At 40.7% G+C, this 15,481-nt stretch overlaps 1 protein-coding gene across 2 annotated transcripts in view; it reads right to left on the bottom strand.

The window, feature by feature from the left end:
• The window catches only part of Stk33 (serine/threonine kinase 33), a 169,140-nt gene extending 155,418 nt beyond the window's left edge, over positions 1-13,722 (bottom strand). The window contains exon 1 of one of the 2 annotated variants that reach the window (XM_040756670.1): positions 13,592-13,722. The gene's annotated coding sequence lies outside the window, so the exon portion shown is untranslated. Of the gene's footprint in view, positions 1-13,247; positions 13,531-13,591 lie in introns of those variants that run through there. The other variant, XM_005075764.4, reaches the window with a different exon arrangement.
• Positions 13,723-15,481: the final 1,759 nt, after the last annotated feature.

Here is a 15,481-nt window from a genome sequence, read left to right as displayed (position 1 = left end):
ATACATAAGCCCATTAAAATGACATGAAAGTCCTCAAATCTTATTCATAACATTTACACATACTCAGTACAAGAGACGAAAAAGAGATTTATGTAACTGCAATTGCAAATTTGCATAATATACTATATTTATTAAACTACAACTCAAAAATAATTACAAAAATACTACAATATACTTAGATAGATTCCAGAGGACATACAGACTACACATAATTCTCCTACCATTAAAAGCCACTAACAATTATAGTACTATTCAAATATGTATCAACATAATAGCAAAAAATATTCTGGAAAATTAATTTACATTTGGAAGTATAAAAAACAGTAAGTCTATTCTTGTAGGATTTGATATTTCACCAAGGGCAGTCCTGCTAAACTACACCCATCAATATTTCCCTAGTGCCTAGTAGGAACTGGAGTCAGCAGAAGCAGGTCAGATGTGACACCACAGAGAAAAAATATTCTCCTATGCATCATTTGCAGGCAGACTTAATCAATGATGTGTAGTCATCTTATTGTTTTTCTTGTACTAAATCAACACTTAGAGTCTACCAGTTGTACAGCCTACAACTGGGACAACAATTCAGTTCTACCAAAGGCGTGTAAATGAGCAAGGAAAAGGCAAAAGTATTTACTAATCTAATTCATTTTTAGAAGTGCATGATAGCATATGCCTATAATCCCAGCTACACACAAGGCTAAAGCAAGAGGACTGCAAGTCTAAGGCAGTTGTCCTGAGCAATTTAGCAAGAACCTCTCTCAAAATAAAAAAGAAAGGGCTAGGGATTAGATCATAGATTGAATGCTTGCCCAACATGTGGGTGCAATTATCAGTAACATACTCTGAGAGAGAGAGAGAGAGAGAGAGAGAGAGAGAGAGAGAGAGAGAGAGAGAGAGAGAGAGAGAGAGAGAGAGAGAGAGAGAGAGAGATTATCCTGCCCCTTCTGGTCAAGAAGAAATAATGGGAACATTTACCCATGTGCTTTAAACTTCTAGAAAACTGGATAGATACCATACAAGGGTCAAACATTACAAGACAGGCAACAAGGTGAAAGGGAAAAGAAACATTCAGAATCCTATCTTACCAGCTGAACACCTAGTAGCAATTTCCTAAGTAAGGCTTGAATCCTTTCCCCAGAAGTCTCTCCTAGTTGAGGGAAAAGGGCACAGAAGCTAAGATCTGCAGAAAAGGTCCATATGAACCTCTGGCTGGTGGGCACATGTGTAAGAGCAAAATCACATTCAGTGAACTAGACTAGGTACGAAAGGATAAATGCCAAAAGGTTTCAATGATGTAAACTATCTAGAAAGGCAAATTCATAGGGAAGGAGATTGACAACTGCCATAGATGGCGTGCTAGTTAGTTCTCTCCTTCTAACTTATGGAATCCAACTCAGACTGTCAAGCTTGGCAACAGGTGCCTTCACCCCTAAGCAATCTCACCAAACGAAGTATAAGAATTTTTAAAATGGAAACTAAATAACAGTATAGTCAATACAAAAGTCAAAAGCTTTAGGAAAACATTCAAAGTGACACAGAATCTAATCACGACTACTGTCCAACGACTAGGTCATATTCCCTCAGAAATGGGGAGGAAGGCAGAGAGACAAAGACACTTGTTCATACAGAGGAGAGATTGAGCAATGGCATCTCCCTGTAAGTTTCCAGATGCAAACATCCAGACTTACCATAAGAGATCCCTTAGAGATAGAAAAATGATGTTGTAAACTCCAGATGTCTGTAAGTTATAACAAAATGCAATAGAAAATCAATGCCCAAAACGCATGCAAACTGAACAACACTGACAAGCATCAAAATGTTTATTAAGTATTAAATTCCACCTCCATCTTAACAGGCAATTCCAAGCTCCCTTATTTTTCCTGCCTCTTAAACAAATAAGTTCTCTATATTGGTAACACTCAACAAATTACTCTGGTATCATACTTAACCGTAATTACTTAGCACCTTTCCCCACTGTTACATTTATCATATTCAGTCATTTTTACTCAGTATGGCTCCCCACCTGCTCTTAGGACAATGCATGCAGTAGGTTATCAGCATTTTTGAAAGGGAAAAGATGGAGAGAAGACAGAGTATAACTTAATTATACAATAGTCAAAAAGTACCAAGTAATTTTACCAGTGAAGGGTTCCTATACCAGTCCATACCAGCTCTCTGAATAAAGCATAAAGACTAAAAAAGAGCTCACACAATGAAGTCTAACAGAAGCAAAATTGCTAAAAATAAGGTAATTCAAGACCTTCACATTAATATGAATTAATAACAGAGATGATGGGCACCTAATCCCTTCCTCCCACCCATACCTACAAACGAGCACACAAGACAAGGAGCTCTATAAATTCCGCATACAATCCATGTAGAAGCAGAGGCCACAAACGAGCGGGAGGAATGGATTGGTTCCCTGCCCCAGCTAGGTGTCTAAGCCACAAATACTCAAAAAACATTGCTCCACAGTCAGTCTTACCATATTTTCAGAAAAATATGTGGAAAAGAAAAATGTTAGCTGTTTTAAATATGTCCTTGTCATATTTTTACTTTGCAATGTGACTGAAATGTGCAGGCATAAAGTGAGAAACTCCTCTGCTCAGTATTCACATGAGATATCCAATTTTTAATCATTATTTCAGCATTAGAATCACTATTTATATTACACAGTATTCATGATGGAATTTGAAGATCACCCATGAAAGATTAAGATCAATTTTTAGCAGAGACACAGGATGAAATTATGAATGAATGAATCTGCTCATTGTCGAAGGTTGACAAGTATTTCTCTCCCTATCGAATGAATTTGAAGATTTTTTTCACATTCTTTAATACCAAGAGCCAGTAATAAACAGGAAAGGAAAACTGATCCCTCATAATAATGTTTTGAGTTCTTTGAATGGAAAATAGTAAAGAATTCTAAAGAGGTCTATAAAACTTGTATCCTTGTCACTAGGCAACATCTCCCAGTTAATGATCTTCTTTTTCACAGAATCAAATAAAAACTTTAAAAAATTTTAAATGGGGGCTTCCAGAAGCCCGGACTGGCCCCATGTGCTATGTAGCCAAAGCTGGCCTTGAACTCAATCTTCCAGCATCCCATCCCCCACATTGAATGTTGGGATTACAGGCATCTACCACCATGCCTAGCCATCAGCTTAAGCTTTTAATAGCACTCACACTGAGCTCAGGCTCATCTCAGAAAACATTTTTCCCCACTGATTTAGGAAGAGAACCCGAGGTTTAGACAGAGCCTTACCACTTACGACAGAAGTGTGCCCTGAAAGAGAGCTAGCTCTCTATCCCTGAAGTCTGGATCCTTATCAAAGAGAAAATAGGAATCTTCCTTTGCTTTATTAATCTAATAGCTTGATAACTTGAATCAATTTAAAGGCATTCATCTACAGGGAGAAACTGTTTGAAAGCTAAATGCATTAAATCTTCTTTCCTGGGGCCCTCGTATTTTTTAAACTCTTACTGGTTTCACTTACTGCTTTATTTTAAAATCAGATTGAACCATTTTATATAACTAGTTGCTCTTCATGAAGACAGATTTCATTTTACCTGCACATATATTATCCCTGGTCAGAAATGCAATGAATTGTGGTGCCATTTAAAGCACTAATACAGTATTCCACAATCCAATTAGTAACTGACTCTGAAAACACAATTTTCAAAAATGACTGAAGTGCTCCGACTTCCTACTCTTGAATATCAAAGGCACTAACTGAATGTCCATACTATTTCATTTATAGCTCTTCCTGAAATAACCTCACAGTAAACCAGCAGTTTTCAATTGCTACTCCTATCAGAGCTATTTGTGAGCTCCATTTTGAAGACTTAGCAGAGGTGTATTTTTAAGAAAATCAATGTGATCAATAAAATAAAAAGCATTTTCTATGATATTCAGAGAACTCTGTAGCCTGTCAATATCCCTTTATAACAATAGTAACAGATGACAAAGCTAAAAAATAACTCAATACTTTAAACAAATGTATATATAAGAACACTAAACACAAGAGTTCCAGGGCTTGGCTACCTACAAATTCTCTCTCTCTCTCTCTCTCTCTCTCTCTCTCTCTCTCTCTCTCTCTCTCTCTCTCTCTCTCTCTCTCTCTCTCTCTCTCTCTCTCTCTCTCTCTCTCTCTCTCTCTCCTTTTAATTCCACAGATGAAATCCAATTTGTTAATGTAGTTACTGAAAATCGGCACCTTGTCATGCCTACAGTCTGATCAACATTTATTTACTCACTAGGGAACAGTCACATGAAAAAGGCCCCAAATTGGGAACTCCCTGCTTCCAACGTGGCAGGGCTTGATGAGCACTGTGAAAAGTGCCAAGACAATTAAATATATAAAGAGATCAGTTTTATGCAAAGACAACAATAAGAAACATAGGAGAAGATACTAAGTTACAAAGTGTCATCATATTATTCAATGTGAGGGTACTAAGATACAATGTCATCATGCTATTCAATGTGAAAGAAGTTAACAACCCTTATGCTACTCTATAGCCTACGTTAAAGTGGTAACAGTAAAATGATATGGCTAAAAATTTCTAATTTTGAAAGAAATGTAGTTACATAAAAAAATTCATTCCTTTAAAATAAGTTACGTTTGAACTCATCTAAAGAATCAAGTAAAATAAAAATGCTAGATGTAATTGAGGCTTTAGTTTCCCTGAAGATTCTAGCAATCAGCCATTTTAAACATTCTAGTAATGAAACATCCAATAGAACTTAAGGAAATTCTACTTTAAAAAAAATAGCCTGTAAACCAGAGATAATAGGGGACCAAGGAAAGACTTAGCAATAACTCATTTGGAACTGAGTATAATAAATACAGTTATTATAATTTCAATTCGCTGATGGCCGAACTCAAAAAGCTACCATGCTGCTACTCAGTCTGCTCAAGAATCCAGATCCCATCAGTACAGGAACTACATGTTAGATTTCTGAGGCGCAGAATTATTTTAGCCTGAAAGAAATGTGGATAGAAAAAACAGAGCTACTCTGTGGCAGGGCCAGAACATAAGATCAAAATGTGGGCCTCTGTCAAGTATATTTGAACTACTCTTCAAATATTGTATAATAAAACAGCTGCCTTGCCCTCTCTTCCCATAGCCAACCAATCTCCTTTTAGGAAGGTTCCTTCAGTGACTATTAGCGTTTGAGGCAAGGTCTCACTGCATTGCCCTGGATGGCCTGGACCGTCCTATGCAGACCAATCTGACCTTGAAATCCCCGATATCCTTTGCCTCTACTTCTAAGTCCTGGGGTTATAGGTGTGCACAACTACACCTTGCTCCTCAGCATGGTAAGATTCTAGGTCAAACTTCTATGTAAGCACCCTCTTTTATATCTGTAGAGTCAGCTTGATCTGTGCCTTGAGGAGATAAATAATTGACTATGTGAACACTGACTGCCCCAATGAGAAAAAAAAAAAACAGGTTGCTGGGCAATACCTCAATCCTGAGTCACTCTATGGAGCCTTAGAACAAGAGCCATCATGGACAAGGGTAGAGAAGCCCAAAGGGAGATTACAGTGATGCCACCATAAAGGACAGGTGACAAACCTCCACTCAGGGTCCTTCTCTAAAAGTCATGTCTCCACTGGGCCACAGTATCTTCTGTGACTAAGGCCTTCATATACAAGAGACAGATCCTCTCTCACTCCACTCCCCATGAGTGACAAAGGTCATGACACCAAAGGAAACATGCAAGTCATTGAGGGCAGTGTTAAAGTGGAGGTATAACATCCAGAAAGTCAAGAAGGCAAAAATTCAAAAACTCAAAATAGCAGACGTATAGATAAAATGCTAAAAAAATAAAAGTAAAAAAGGGAGAAAAAAGATCTTTTTCTATAGATGGGCTTAGAATAAGAAGCATAAAACGAAGACAGATGTTAACCCTTTAGTAAAAATTGCATTTCTGTGTTCTCTATCACAAACAGCAAAACAGACTCCACAAGCTGGCACTGCCCACCTAGTCAGTCACTGTGTCCCATTATTGTGTCAGTATCAACTTCCTCTGAGAAAAGGCGGCCTTGCAAATTACTGGGAAAAAATGTAAGACAATACGACGACTTTGGGATGGGGTTCAATGGTTCCTCCAAAAGTTAAGAGTTCCAAGACCAGCAATTCCACTCATACATACAATACATACCCAAGAGAACTGAAAATATAGGTTCATGCCAACATAATAACAGCAGCAGCATTCACAATACTCAAAAAAGGAAACACAAATGACCATTCCTTGATAGTTATAAAGGAAATGCTATGCACACTATAACAGAAATGAACCTTGACAACATCCTGCTAAATGACAATATAAATTATTTTGCTATGCATAAAATAAAGGGTTTTTTATTAAGAATGTGTTTGAGAGCAAATAAGATGGATCAGTAGCTAAAGGCACTGGCTGCCAAGCCAGAGTTTGATCCCCAGCACCCACCTAAATGGAAAAACCAGTTCTCACAAGTTGTTCTCTGACTCCCACATGCATGTGTTGTGCAGAACTCAGTGAGTTCTAAAGATTCAGAACATTTTAAGGGGTCCTCATTAAGACTATTCTAGAGCGGCAAGAGCCATGTGGACTTCTTCAGGGGACAAGGCCTGAGAATAGTGCAAATGGCTCTCTGTGCGGCAAGACCCTGGAGACTACTTGGCAAGAACCTGTGGACAGTTCACTGCACGATCCTGGGCATGACCCCGGGAGTGTATGTGCTATGGTGCACTCTTTGCTCTCATCATGCTAGCCATACTGCTGGCCTGAATGAGCCACTGTAGGCCATGATGTTTAATATTACATATTTGCATAACTGTTCTGGAAAGAATGATTTTAACTATAAGAGTTTTTAAATAAATGTTATTAAATAGATGGTATCAAGAATTAATGGGAACATTCTAAGAACAAGGAATGAAGTAGAATCATAGAAACCCTCATTTCTAGTAACTTACCAATATCCAAAGAAGTTAAGAAAGACAGACATAAGGACAATGGATAAACAGTGACAACTATTAAGTTTCCAAGTTATGTTGCCTATAGGATAAATGGAAAAACATGGTGTATATCCCCAAAGGAGATAGAGTAGTACGAAATGTAAAATGGATTGGTCCAGCTTTGACTGGTGAGTTGATCATAAGAACCCAGACTCTGCCAGATGTAAGTAGTAACTACAAGAGACAAAACTCTCTTGCCCTGCATGATGCTGTAATTGCATGTAATTACTGCCAACTGGGCACACTGTTCTACCTTTGGTGTGCCTAGTCATAAAAGTTCCTTTGTTGTTTACAAAAGTGTTTATACTTCTGACAGTAGAGAGTTGGGAGACGGAAGGGGAAAGAAGCAAGGGGAAAACTGGCAATTACATTTTTAGAGACTTAGGAAGAAAAACTGATTTTAAAACTGTTCATATAAACCACTGAAACAGTGTAAATAAAGATAGCCCAGGCTATCCGGGGCCACTTGGTTGAACAACAACAGACGGTCGCAGTCTCTTCTTGGCGCCAACTTCACACATCCATACCAGGTCATCGAACCCGTCTGGAGCAAAGCTTCCAGAACTAGTGACTCAGGAAATCCCTGAATCTGACCAAATGGTCTAGGCCTCTCCCCACTAAGTAATATGGACCACTAAGAAGGCAAATATCAGCTGAGCTGCCTTCAAGAGACACTCTCCAACCTGCCCAGCTGCCTGTACATCATACAATGAGCTCCAGGATCCAGCTGCTGTGAGCTATCTATTCCCAGGCTGGGATGGGTTTCTGGTGTTGTAGGTGCTTTAGAATCATCCCTGTTCCTGGAAGCAACCCCTCAACATACTCCTGTTAATATCCCAATAAAAATTTATGGGACTCTAGTGGTGTCTTTCCTTTGGTCTGTCATCAGTTCCCCATCTTGGGTAAGTAAAGATTTGTTCACATCTCCCCAGAATACTGTCACACAATGTACAACACATGTATATGCATACACATACACACACACGTGTGTGCATGTTCACACACATTAAATAACAAATAAATGCTTTTTAAAAGAAATTTTAGAAGAAAATTAGTTGGGCTTCCATGAAATACATTCAAAAATAAATATGGACCTTCTTCCAAAAATTTCAGCAGTGAAGATCTGAGCTGCCTGAAACACATGGAAGATGCCCCATGTGAGACCAGCTGGCAGAACAAACTGGAGAGAATTCAAGTAGTGAGAACTGCAGCCTCCCAGGGACAGTTTCTGGTAGGTGGTAAATGACAGCAACACAACGACCAGCACCTCAGTGACCACCATCTCAGCCTTGCAGATTCGGCGGGTTTTCTATAATGCTTTTGTTATAACTCCATCAATTACTAGGGTCCAGAATTGATATGGGTCCAGATGATCAGCTTCTTGAAATAACTACCAGCTCATGTTAAAAGTACTTTTCATACATGTAATGCAAATGTGGAGACAAGGCTCAGTATTCTAGAACTGGGTGTGTATCACAAGCACCCAATGAAGCTTTGCTGAATACATGTTTACAATAGTCAATACTGTTTACTAATAATTCATGCCCAAAAACAAGACGATGGTAACAAGTTTTTGAGACAAGAGCCTGCTATGGAACCCAGGCTGGCCTCAAACTTTCAATCCTCCTGCCTCAGCTTCTCAAGTGCTGAGATTATATGTGTGCAGTACCACAGCAAACTTTGTTAACAGTATCAAACCTATCTTCAACACTAAAAACACACACAAAAAACTTGGGTGTTTTTCTTATTTTATTACAATTTATTACTCATCCTGAGTGGAATTCAAAGTGATAACTTCAATTTTTTTCATTTTTCAATAAGTGTACAAAACAATGTTTTCCTCTGATAGTTTTATGTATGTTTACTTATATTTGCCCCCATTACTTTTCTTGTCCATTACTTTTCTTGCCTCTCACTGGTGTGTCCTGTCTCCCCCCTCATGTCCCCCCTCCCCCGGCCAACAGTCTTGCCTCTATTTTCATGTCACATACATATGTATATAATCAATGATTATTTTAAAAGGTAATGTTATGTAGTCTACAATATATAGAAAGGATATTTTAATTAGTTATTAAAGTCATTGTCCTCACTTTGTAAACCTTTAAAAAAACTTTGAACCAATAAAACCACAGAGATTTGGGAGGTTTATTTCTTATACACTGTACAATTTATTTGTACAGTGTATAATTTAGAGCAGATCTGTTAATACAGTTTAACAACAATGTATCCATTATTTGCATTCTAGGGCCCTAAAGGTAAATCCAAGCAAAACATAATTAGCCTCACTAATATGTAGTGGAATTAAGAAGGACAGAGAAATACATCCTAAAGTACACCAGAGAGGCAGCAACCAATTATGTCACATTTTCTGTATTTAAGCTTCTATTTGAAAAATAGACATTTCTCAGTATGTAGCAAATGTGAGTGTGTGAAATACTATGAAGGATCATCACACAGGTGAGCAGAGAAAACACCTCCAGGATTACATCTTCTCTTCCAGAAGCCACTTCTCAGGGTCTCAAAGATTAAGAAACAAATCTACAGGTTTACAATGCGTGGCAGCCTCTTCAGAAAGAGCCTTTCTCGTTCTCCCTCCACAGCTCTTTTCTTCCCTCCTCAGTGTGCAGGAAGATGACATGAGCACCAGGCTTTGCAACATCATTCTTAGAATGTTTATGAGAAAGTACACTGTTCAACTGTGTGTGTTGGGGGGCATGGATGTGGGCAGGTGTGCACATTCACAACATATGCATGGTATCTATGTGAATGTGTGCCGGTTTGCACACTGACACAGGCCAGACGAGGATGTCTGGTGTCCTGCTCTAGGGAGCTCTACCTTTTTCCTTTGAGACAGGGTCCACCACTGAACCTGGAGATGGGCTAGAAGCTAGCCATGATCCTCCTGTCTCAGCACACATACCCCAGCTCGCTGAAGTTACAGACACTCCATTGATTGGCCACACCCAGCCTTTTAGGTAGGTTCTGGTATCTGAACCCAGGTCCTCATGCTTATACAGAAAGTGCTGTTACCCACTGTACCATCTCCCTAGGCTCTCAACTTTCTTATGCCGACCGTCATTACCTCTAATGGTGTCACAAAATAACATTTTTTAAAAGTATGGTTACATTTTTAAAGAAAGTGTAGGCTGTTGTCCAGTCTTGGCATAAGGACATTCTAAATATCAAATCACATAGGAGCCAAGGAATGCTCATGGTACATGGTATGTACATAGTAATAGGCCCTGGGTTCACTCAAGACTCCCCAAAATAAAAAGGTTATTGTGGTAAAAAAAAGAACCTGTATAACAATCAATATTCATATTATATCAACAGTTCTCCCAAATGAGTGTGGGGCCAACACAGTGTCCTCAGCACCCCTCTTCTTCCACAGAAGAATCTGCAGTGTTCCAGTGGAAAGGCAGTGAAGCTTCTCCCAGCTTTGAGCCAGCCAGCCCAATCATCTCCCTTGGGCCTCTGCCTCCCACCTGGATGCCCTTTTCTTCCCATCTCTGTTGATTTCAGATTTCACCCAAGACTTAGCTTCTGAAGCAATGGTCTCTCCCACACTCAATAGCCTACAGGCAAGTAACAACCTGCCCTGGGCCCCAGTGGCATATTATCTAATTCCTGCCAAAGCCCAGGACACTGGTTTGAACCTAGGCCAAGGAAGGCAGAAATTAAACAAATGATAATAAAAAACAGACAGGGTATGATAAGTAGGTCAGGGGTGCAGTTGGATTCGAGGAATAGCTTCTAATATTCTTACAATAGGATATCTGTAGTCAATGACAACGATTTCAAAACTTCTAGCTCAAAAAGATAAATATGACAGTTGTCCTGATCTGACCACTACATGCTGTGTGAAATATTCAAATGCCACACTGTACCACATAAATGTATACAGTTACTATGTCTTCTAGTAACTGTCCTTCAAAAAGTTTGTATAGGCAATTCAGATTAAAGAAATTGCTAACAGCTAATAATAAGGTTGTTTAATGCTTAAACAAATAATAAAGGTACAAGTTAAAATAAAGAGGAACCATTTTTATCTGTGAAATGAGCATCATACAGCAGATGGGGGGGGGCTGGAGACTATCATCTTTCTGGAGAGTGTAGCAGCCCTGCAATTCAAGAACATTACAGCAGTCCTGACCTTTGTAAATAACATTCTTGAGAAACTGGCCTTAAGCAACAAGGATTTAATGAAAAGATTAAATTATGAGTACATTTACATCATCATTGTATTTTGTACTTGATGTATAAATAACAATAGTAGGCCAGGTGGTGGTGGTACACACCTTTAATCCCAGCACTCAGGAGGCAGAGACAGGCAGATCTCTGTGAGTTCGAGGCCATCCTGGTCTACAGAACTAGTTTCAAGACAGCCAGGACTGTTACACAGAGAAACCCTGTCTTGATAAATAAATAAATAAATAAATAACAATAATGATAGCTAATAATGCTTCATTTGTAGTGTCATTATGGAGCTAAGAAAATGGCATGAGTGGACCCTTACACATTACTAAGCAGAATTCACTATTCCAAGTAGTTCCCATATAGTAATTCATTTTTTTCTCAAAGCAATATGATGCTGAACCTACAGGCTAGTGTCACATCTGACTTCCCAAAGTAAAATCTGAGGCATTGAGAAGGTGAATTAATTCTACACTGAAATTCTAATACCCCCAAAAAAATCTGTGGAAACAATATATTTTCATAACTTTTTGGTAAATTCATTTGTTGCTAAGCCTTGCCATGCACTAATGCCAATCTATACATCACCTTTATCCCAATTGAGATTCAGTTTCCTAAAGAGAAGTTGATGTACTTGATGACATTCAGAGTTGTCTGAGTGTTCTTCTAATGTGAAGAGATCCCATGACCATTGCAACTCTTATTAAAGAGAGCATTTAATTGGGACTTGTTTATAGTTTACATTAACATGATGGCCCAGCAGGGAGCATGGTATATCACACAGGCAGACATAGCGCTGGAGAAGCAGCTGAGAGTTCTACATCCAGACCCACAGGCAGCTTGGAGAGAGAGAGGGTGGCCTGGCTTGAACTTTTGAAACCTCAAAGCCCACCCAACAGTGACACACTTCCTCCAACAAGGTTATATAGACTCAAGAACAATGGTGCATACTTATAATCCCAGCCACCTGGGAGACTACATCAGCAAGAGTTAGAAGCTAGCTGCCATTCCCAGCCTAGATTTTTTTTTTATTCTTTAGAGGTACTAGAGATCATGTGGGGGGGGGGGGGGGTCAGTTGTCCCCTTCCACGGTGTGAGTCCAGAGGATCAAACTCGGGTTATTGGACTTGATGGCAAGCACATTTGCCCTAGGAGCCATTTCTTTGGTCCAGCATAATCAATTTATAAATTTTAAATATTGTTCCTACTGCCGAGCAGAAAAGCAGGAATACTTTAAAATGAGATGATGACTTCAGACTAATTAGGAGGTAACTGTGAGAGACAAGATGAGATAATGGTAGCCTTTTCTTGGGTCACAGAAGAAGAAACAGAAGCAGAACTGATCTTTGGCATGAAACAAAATGAACACAAACTGGTGATGATATGGACATAGGAAATGGATACTAATGAGGGTGAGATTCCTGGCTTGAAAACTAAATAGATGCACGATTCATTAGGACAAGAACACTGGTGACTTACAGAGATTGGAATTTTAGGTGTGTAGTATTTCTACACACTGTTCACAATTTGAAGACCATTTGGAGAAGGAGAGAAAACTTATCTTCAAAATTGTTGTTGATTTTGCTTTACACTCACAGATCCTTCCTCCTCTCTACAGCTGACAGGATCCTGGTCTGATGATGAAGGTAGTCGGATCAAAAGACGCGGGTTCTCCTCAGCTGTGGTGAGGAGAGTATCCCAAATGTGCACTAATCCTCTACAACTAACTTGACCGCTTGCCATTTGTCATTCACAGGGCGGTACCACATACAGAGTCATTTCAGCCCACAGCTGTGTGAGGAATCCTAAGGTGCAGCTGGGAAACTGAGGAAATTCCCTGTCCTCGGAATAAGCAGGAGACGGCTCTTAAACGTCACCCTATCTCCTGAGCATCCACCGTGTGCAAGGACGCGCCCTAAGAAACTGCTACCACGTAAGGAGGTCCTGCTAGGTGTCGGGTTCTTTGGAGATTAAAAAGAAACCAAACCCTTACAACACCACAGATTTTTAAGACTTTCCCCCCCCCACACACACACACACACACTTACCCTTAGTGAGGTCACATTAAACTTTCAAAAATGCTTCTTCTGGTGAAAGTGGGATGCGGGCGAGGAGGTATGGATGGACCCAAGCGGCCAGCGACCACCCCAAACACCAGACCAGGGAGAAATGAGATCCCAACTGCTTAGGCCCCGGGAGACTCCTGAAGGGTCTGTGGTCCTCATCGCCAGGTCCCTCCTCAGCACTGGCCGCCTGGCAGACCCGGAGGCCCTGGGGCCGGTTTGCCCGAGGTTGCCATAGCAACGGCGCTCCACAGCCTAACCCTTCCGCCCACCCTTTCCCTCAGGGCAGCTCGCCCGGCCCTGTGAGGCGACCCCGGGGGGCCACTCACCGCGGGCAAGCGGCCTGCCTCTGACCGAGGAGCACACTCGATGCGGGTGGTCGCCAGCCCCGGACTCCACACCTAAAGAAGCTTAACTTTTCTCAGGCGCTGAGCAGACTCGGGTGGTGGACGGGGTCCTCACCGGGACAAAGTGCAAAGCCCCTGCTTTCCGCGTGCGTGGAGCCTGTGTGGGGAGCACGGGCCACACAACGGTGCCCACATGCCCCAGAGCCTGGTCCCCACGGGCCGCACCGCAGAAACCGAACACAGAGCAGCCCAGTGTCAGAGAAAACGCCTTTTAACAGCACTGTCGCTGTCACGACGGGAAGTCCAGACACAGTCTCAGTCAAGGCCCAGACAGTCAGAACTAGTGCTGAGACCAGGGGGCCTAAAAACTACAGGAACGTGGTCGGAAAGTCACCGCTGAGAGGCGGGTGTGTATCCTCAAAGGATGGCTGAAGCGGCCCGTGACGACTCAAATAACATATCTCTGGGTTTGTCCCAAGCCTCTGTGGGACCATCTCAATGCATGTCGCAGCAATAGAGACATGAAAAGCTGGCTCCAGCTGTATGCTAATGCTCTATTGACACGATCTAGGAATGGCTTCAGTGGGCGGGGTCCTGCTCTCCAGCAGCTGTGCGGAAGAAATTCAACTCTACTTGGACTAGCATAATTATTCAAGGCAGATGTCTTCTAAAATTAAGGTGATTGATAGCCAGTAACAGTACAGCAGAACCATTAATTTTATTGCTTACAGGTGTACATTTGGCAACTACTTAGTTCATCCTGTTCCCTTCATAGAAAAAAAGAAAAGAAAAAGAAAAAAAACGCTCAAATGGTCATGAATACTTACTTGGTAACTTCGTTTTAAAAACCATTTTTTCAAACATAAATAATCCCCACCATGTACTATATTATAGAACTTTGGAATCGTGCCAAGAAATGTTCGGGACAATTACAGAACTATTGCCTAACGAGTCTGGAAGAGATGTGAGAATTTTTACTCTGCATGGTCTCCTTGCTAGGAGAAGATGGCAAGACTGTCCATCCAAGCGTAAGAACACGCATGAGGGTGCTACCACGATGTCCAGAAAAGGAGATAAACTCTACCATGTGCTTCGTTGAACTGTAACGTGTATAGATCTCCTTTAATAAGCCGCTATAAAGCCTTTTACACACCAGCCCATTCCCAAAAGTAACTTCAAACTATCAACCCTTGGTTTCACAAAGCCTGGCTCCTGGAAAACACTGGTAGGAAGAACTGTTGGAAAGGCATGCAGAGGAGTCTTCCTTCGCACAGCCTGTGTCAGTGGCCCCCAAACTTGCTCAACATCACAGACATACAGGGTGTTGCCTTTATTTTGTTTTATTTTGTGTTTAAATGTAGGTTCATAAGCTATACACTCAGAGATTCTGGCTAAATAGATCCCAGTTTGTTTGGTTTTATTTTTGTTTTCCTAGCACTGACTGGGAATCAGTGGGCTAGGTTTCGTACTGAGTTGGGTCCGACCATCAAATAGCACTGTTTGTAATCTGGGAAGATAGTTCAGTTGGTAAAATACTTACTGTCCAAGCATGACTACCTGGGTTTGACGCCCAGAACCCAAGTAAAAACAAAATTAATTAAAATAAATTTAAAAGAAAACTTGACATGGGGGGGCCACATGGTCATAATCCCAGAACTAAGAAAATAGGGGACTCTCTGGGCTTGTAAGCTAGCTATCACAGACTAATTGATAAGCTCAGGCCAGTGAGCAGTGAGGAACCCTGGGTCAAAAACCAAGGTAGACAGTTCCTAGGAATAACACCTGAGGCTGAATTCTGGCCTAAACACACACACACACACACACACACACACACACACACACACACACACACTTGTGGCTATTTTATAAATA

This window comes from Mesocricetus auratus, unplaced genomic scaffold (genome assembly GCF_017639785.1).
Source record: "Mesocricetus auratus isolate SY011 unplaced genomic scaffold, BCM_Maur_2.0 Super-Scaffold_4256, whole genome shotgun sequence".
Lineage (NCBI taxonomy): Eukaryota > Metazoa > Chordata > Mammalia > Rodentia > Cricetidae > Mesocricetus > Mesocricetus auratus.
Note: the sequence above shows the minus strand (reverse complement) of the source record. Positions and strands in the feature narration are given on the sequence as shown.